The following is a 6,000-nucleotide window of genomic DNA, read 5'->3' as shown; positions in this document are numbered from 1 at the left end:
AAGGGCGAAAGGGGGCAATACGAGGTTTTGATAGGTGAAAAAAAACGATGGTTAAAAAATTGTCCAAATGAGAGGAAAATTTCAAAGTAGTGAAAAGCTATCAGAAACAAGCAGGAGCGCTAATAGGTTTTGAGCAAATAAAGTATGTCTTCCAGGTTGCTCCCAGCTAGGATCCAAGGGCACAAGCGCTGCTCACTGTTGAACACTTATAGTTTTCCTTTGGAAGAATGAAACACTTGGACAATATTGGAAGCCACTGTATAAGGAATGGACTTTGGAAGATTGAAAAAGGTTATTTTGCCAGATGAATCGGATATTAACGGAATCTGCTCTGACGGCGTGCAGTGGTTATGGGACGGCACTCCGGGGCGCCTCACTCCAGGTCGGTGCTAGGCACTGTCAAGTTTGATGGTGGTAAGGATAAAGTGTGGTTATACTTCTCATGGTACGGACCTGGATACATTGCAAAGATTGACAATAATATGGACGCACAACTTTACATCAAACTACTGCAGGAGGATCCACAGATGTCGCTTGATGACTGGGGCCTAACTAAAAGCGATATCGTCTTTCAGCACGACAATGACTCGAAGCACACGGCGAAGATTGTTAGGAAGTATTTGGAGTCAGTACATCCGACAGAAGAGGAAGGTACACTTCTAGAGTGGCCAGCACAATCCCCTGACCTCAACCCTATTGAACACATGTGGGCAGAATTGGATAGGCGGCTCTCTAGGTATCCGGAGCGAGCTAAGAGCTGTGATGAACTATGGGAGCGAATATCGGTTGAATGGTACAGGATCCCAGTGGACTTCTGCCGCAAACTCATCATAGGTATCCATAAGAGACTCCAAGCTGTCAGTGATGCCCATGGTTGGAATACTATCTATTGATGTAAGGTTATGCCTCACAAAAGAATAAAGATCTTTGGCCACCGAATGGGCACATGTGAAACGGATTCAATGACCTGCATGAACAAAAAAGTCATTAGCTATTCAAATGAGACAAGCTAATGTCACAACGCATCACTATGATGTAGAAGAAGACGGGAGCTTTATTAAACCAAAGTATGAGTGGTGTATGCATATACGGTTTCGAGGAATGAAAAAAAGAAATGCACATGGGAATGAATTATTGAATCAGTTTTGCATGATAGTGTATTTATATCGGCGTATCACGATATACCTTATGCTAGAATCCAGGAAGGATACGTGTGTCGTATACCGGCCTCCAAGACAGAAGCTCGTCACGTGGTCCAGGGCCAAGTAAGCCACGTGCTAACGCCACCGCGGCTCGACTCGCATCGGCTCGGTTCAGGTCTGAGTCATGACATGTGAAAGCATAGCCCAATGGCTCATTGATAAGCATAGCCCATCGATAAGCATAGCCCATCGATAAGCATAGCCCATCGATAAGCATAGCCCATGACTCACTGCTAAGCATAGCCCATGAATAACATATAAATAGAGACACATTCCCCACCTAGTTTAGTTCCTTACCTGATATCTTGAATAAAACTCCTAAGCTTTCCTTGACTCTTGATCCTGTCCTATTCCCTTACCTACTCCTCTGCCAAGTCTGGAAAAGGTCATTCTGCCTTACCCTAAGCCCAGGTTCTCGACAACATGCCCATTCGTCCTGAACTCTCTCCCAAAAGTTTTCTATATCCTTTGGATTGTCTGGACATTGGTACAAATGTACCGTCATGTGTGCCCATACACCTTCCATTGTGTTGATCAGTGCTCCTATTCGAACTGAAATTTTGTCAATTGATATTTATTTTTTTAATCTGAAACATCATATTTGACAAAATTTCAGTTCGAATAGGAGCACTGACGGGAATGGGAGAAAAAGTGTGGAACAAATTATTCAAGCGCACGTGATCTTTTTTTAAATCAGAATCAGACAAATTGTCATTCATTAATGCATCAGCTCCACATTGCCTTGCTGAAATATGGTTTGTCCTATCAGTCTAGCAGTGGTCCCTTGATATGAAATTGAAACCCTTTGTAATAGAGTCAGACGAAAGGAAGACTAGAGAACTAACCAGTTGGATAAGAAACCCCTTAGGAGGCGTGGAAAAGCATAATATATTAAAAGTCCCAGAAGCTTAAAGAACACTAAGAGGTCCAGTGCCGTAATGAAAGCGAAATGCATTCAAATGCTAATTAAGTCATGGCCCGCATCACTAAAAAAATTGTGAGGGTCCCGATGGATGGAAATCATTAGGGGGAGGAAGATTGGGAATCGAAAAACGAAAATTAAAAAGTGCACGTGCCAAAGTTCATTCACCATCAGGTTGGGCTCTACACAGGGCAATAATATATTGTCACGGGATAAGATACTATCTTTGTTGCAGGCTCTTTCTGATTTACCCTCTTCCAAGTCATGCTAGTCTATTTTCCCTTGTAGCGTAGAGGGAATGACCGCTTTAATTTTTATGAGCCACTTTCCATTGCCTAGAACCTAGTCCAGATGCAAAAGTCAAGGTAGTGTTCTAGGGGGATCTAAGGGTGCAATAAAGGTATCTTTATTCAGGAGGAACTATGCTACAGAACTATAGTGCGTGCCAAAACTGATGCAATAAATTGCATTTTTCAACATTCATTCCTCATTCTCCTTCTTCCTCTTTATGATCTTCCCTGCCACCACCGTTTCTCATTCTCATTTGTCTCACCTCCATGGAATCTCATCGTCATCGCCATCAGTGGCCTAATTAGCATTTAATTGCAATTTGCTTTCAGCATCTCATTGCATCTATTATGGCAATTAACAACTTCTTGTTTTTATTTATTCCTTTTACTTCTCCTTTCCCCTAACGATGTTCCCTCCTTTAGCCTTATATAACTCCCTCATCCTCTTCGGCATACCGCAGTATAGTTTGTGTAAGAATTCAGGAGGGATATGTGTCCATACGTCTTGGACTCTCTCCCAGAGATCCTCCATATTCTTTGCCTTGTCTGGATAATGATCCAACTGCACCTTCATGTATGCCCATATGTTTTCTATTGGGTTGATGTCAGGAGTGTTTGCTGGCCATTCCATGAGAGGTATCTTAGACTTTTGGATATAGGTCATTGCTATTCTTCCGGTATGAATCCTAGCATTGTCCTGCTGAAATATTAATTTGTCCTTATCCATCAAGTAGTAATCCCTGGACTTAAAGATATAATCCTTGAGAACGTCGACGTATGTTACCGAATCCACCTTCTCTTGGAGCCAGCAGCCATCGCCTGGTCCGTAGTAAGTTATACAACCCCAGAACATCATTTTGCCTCCACCGCCTTGCCTTGTCTTTTTGATATGATGTGCTCGTAGAGTTTTATCCCATCGATGCTTGTAGTAGTACTTTCTTCCGCAGGACCCAACTCTGCTAAAGATGGTCTCATCTGAGAACATGACGTTCTTCCAGTCTTCTAGAGTCCAGTCCAAGTGATCCTTTGCAAAATTATATCGAGCATAGATTTGCTTCTTCGTCAGATCAGGCTGCTTCTGTTTTACATATGCCCCCATATCATCCTGCATAAGGAACCTCCTGATGCTCGATTTACTAACCTGCACTCCTTCCCTCAATTGAACAAGTTGTTGGCCATCTTTTAGGGTCTCCAATACACCCATGTCAAAAAATCTTGATAAAAGCTGTTTCGTTTTCTTAGTAACTTTGCAGGGTCGGCCCCCTCTCAGCACTGGAATACTTTCTTTGCCTCTTTTCCTAATCCTTTGAGCTGAGGTAACAGATATCCCTAAACTCTTTGACACTTCTCTGGAAGACTTTCCCTGATGAAGTAGAGCAGTTGCATTTTGGATAGTTGATTTGGATAATGATTTCATGTTATGATAAAGATATGGCAGATATGTAGAGTGTCGCTTGGTGTATCAGTGGTGATGGTGCTATAAAGAAAGAATAAAGAATAAGAAGTAAGGGATGGACAAACCTGACATGTACTTTTTACCAAAACTGATGCAATGAGACATGACTATACAAATGGCGATTATTCGCTAATTGCGTCATTGATGAGAACAGCGATGACAGTCTACGAAGGTGAGACAAATGAGAATGAGAAGCGCTGATGGTAGGGAAGATCATTAGAAAGGAAAAGGAGAATGAGGAATGAATGTTAAAAAATGCAAATTATTGCATCAGTTTTGGCACGCACCATTGATAGAAAAGTAGACCTATTTATACTAGTTAATGTCCTGTTGTTAGGAATGCTCTAAAAATATGGGCGAAATACTATGTTGCACAAAATTATTATAATGATTTCCCTTGCATTAGAGCAGACTCGTCTTAACTCTTTTGAAGTTGACAGCCACTCTAGGAAACAACAAAAATAAGAGAGCTGAGACCTTAGGATATTTTGTGTTGGCCCATGCTTGAGCATAAGTCTCTATTCAGAGCCATTTCTTTTCTTTTTCGGCTTAGGAGTTATTAATAAACTTTGGGATGAAAAAAATAAAAGTTAAATATAGTTTGTGCCAGATCTGATGCAAGTCATGATATTGTATAACATTCCTTCCTCATTCTCCTTTCCCTTTCAAACAATCTTACCGTCACGGCTTCTCATCCTCATTTGTCTCACTTCCATGGACTGCCATCGCCATCAATGTCGTAATTAGCCAATAGTCGCCATTTGTTTACTAATGTCTTATTGAATAAGCAGAGCTCCTATACTATACTAGAATAGAATTCTAATGGACTGTAAAAAAAAAAATTTCACCCCCTCATTCACTCATTCCCTCATGCATAGCTTCCCTCTGTCAAGCCAAGTCGCCAAGGCTCATGGCGCCAAGGAACTTTGATATAAGATTGCACCAGATATGTTCCTCGGATCCTGTGCATTAAGTAAACTCAACACTTGGAGTTCCGCACATGGTAGAAGTCGTTAGGAAGTATTTGAGTAAGCTTTATTTAGAGTTCTTGCCGCGCGTGTCCGCTCCAGTCAACCAAGTATAAATATCACAGACTTGTAACATAGAACATAGCAAGCCTCAGTCTGCAATAAACCTATTCTTGTCAGTCCTTGACATCATTTCCCTTATTTTTGTTGACTCTCTACTTCAAAGAGCTTGCTCTGGCCCATTTAAGCCTTTTATTCACGATCCATGGAGGGAAAGGTATACATGGATGCCTAAAGTATTTTTCAAAGCGGAGTGTTTTCTCTATTTTTTAAAACAAGAGTCCACAGGGCATACAGCTCTAAGCGAAGCATATCAAAAATTCAAAAATAATAGTTCTAAGATATTTCTCATGCACCCCTTAAGCGGCTTGTAATAAAAAAAATAAATAAATTGAAGAAAAAAAAAAAAGAAAAAAAAAAAAAAGAAAAAAGAAAAAAGAAAAAAGAAAAAAAAAAAAAAAAAGAAGTAATAAAACATAAAAAAAACCAAAATAGTAAAAGTAATAAAAATAATACAAGTAATTAAAGCAGTAGAAATAATAGAAGTCATATAATAATTAAAAAAAAATAAAAAAAAAAAATAAAAAAAAAAGTAATATAAATGCACCACTAGCATTATCATTGCATTCACCCTGCCACGCACTCTATATACACCCCCTAACAAACACTACACATGCTTTTTCACAACCATTGTTATACACCCTGTCAAATAAGAAAGCTTTGCTTCATAATATCTTTATGAAGCGAAAAAAAGTTTTTCATTCAGTTAGTGCCACTGCCGTTAAAAGACTTTGTTACCAAGATGCTGTCGGCCCGAGTTCTTTCCGCAAGCCGTCGTTCACTACCGTAGGATTGAATAGGAGAGAAAAAGAGTTGTGGGTAGTTTGACCTTTCACACCCAATGCAATCGGCCCCAAAAAAGTGCTCTAGGCCAAAGTTCCTTTCTCCTCCCAGGGGCCAGCTTCTTCAATATTCCTCAGCTGAAGAGCGGATGACTGGCTCACCCCGACGTTAAGCAAGGTTCTCATGCACATACAATAAGCTCTCCTGCGCTTAAAGTATTGTTGCGCTTACGTTAAGTGCCCACAAAAGAGCAAGCACC

Source organism: Lobosporangium transversale, assembly GCF_002105155.1.
Source record: "Lobosporangium transversale strain NRRL 3116 chromosome Unknown BCR41scaffold_9, whole genome shotgun sequence".
Classification (NCBI taxonomy): domain Eukaryota; kingdom Fungi; phylum Mortierellomycota; class Mortierellomycetes; order Mortierellales; family Mortierellaceae; genus Lobosporangium; species Lobosporangium transversale.
Note: the sequence above shows the minus strand (reverse complement) of the source record.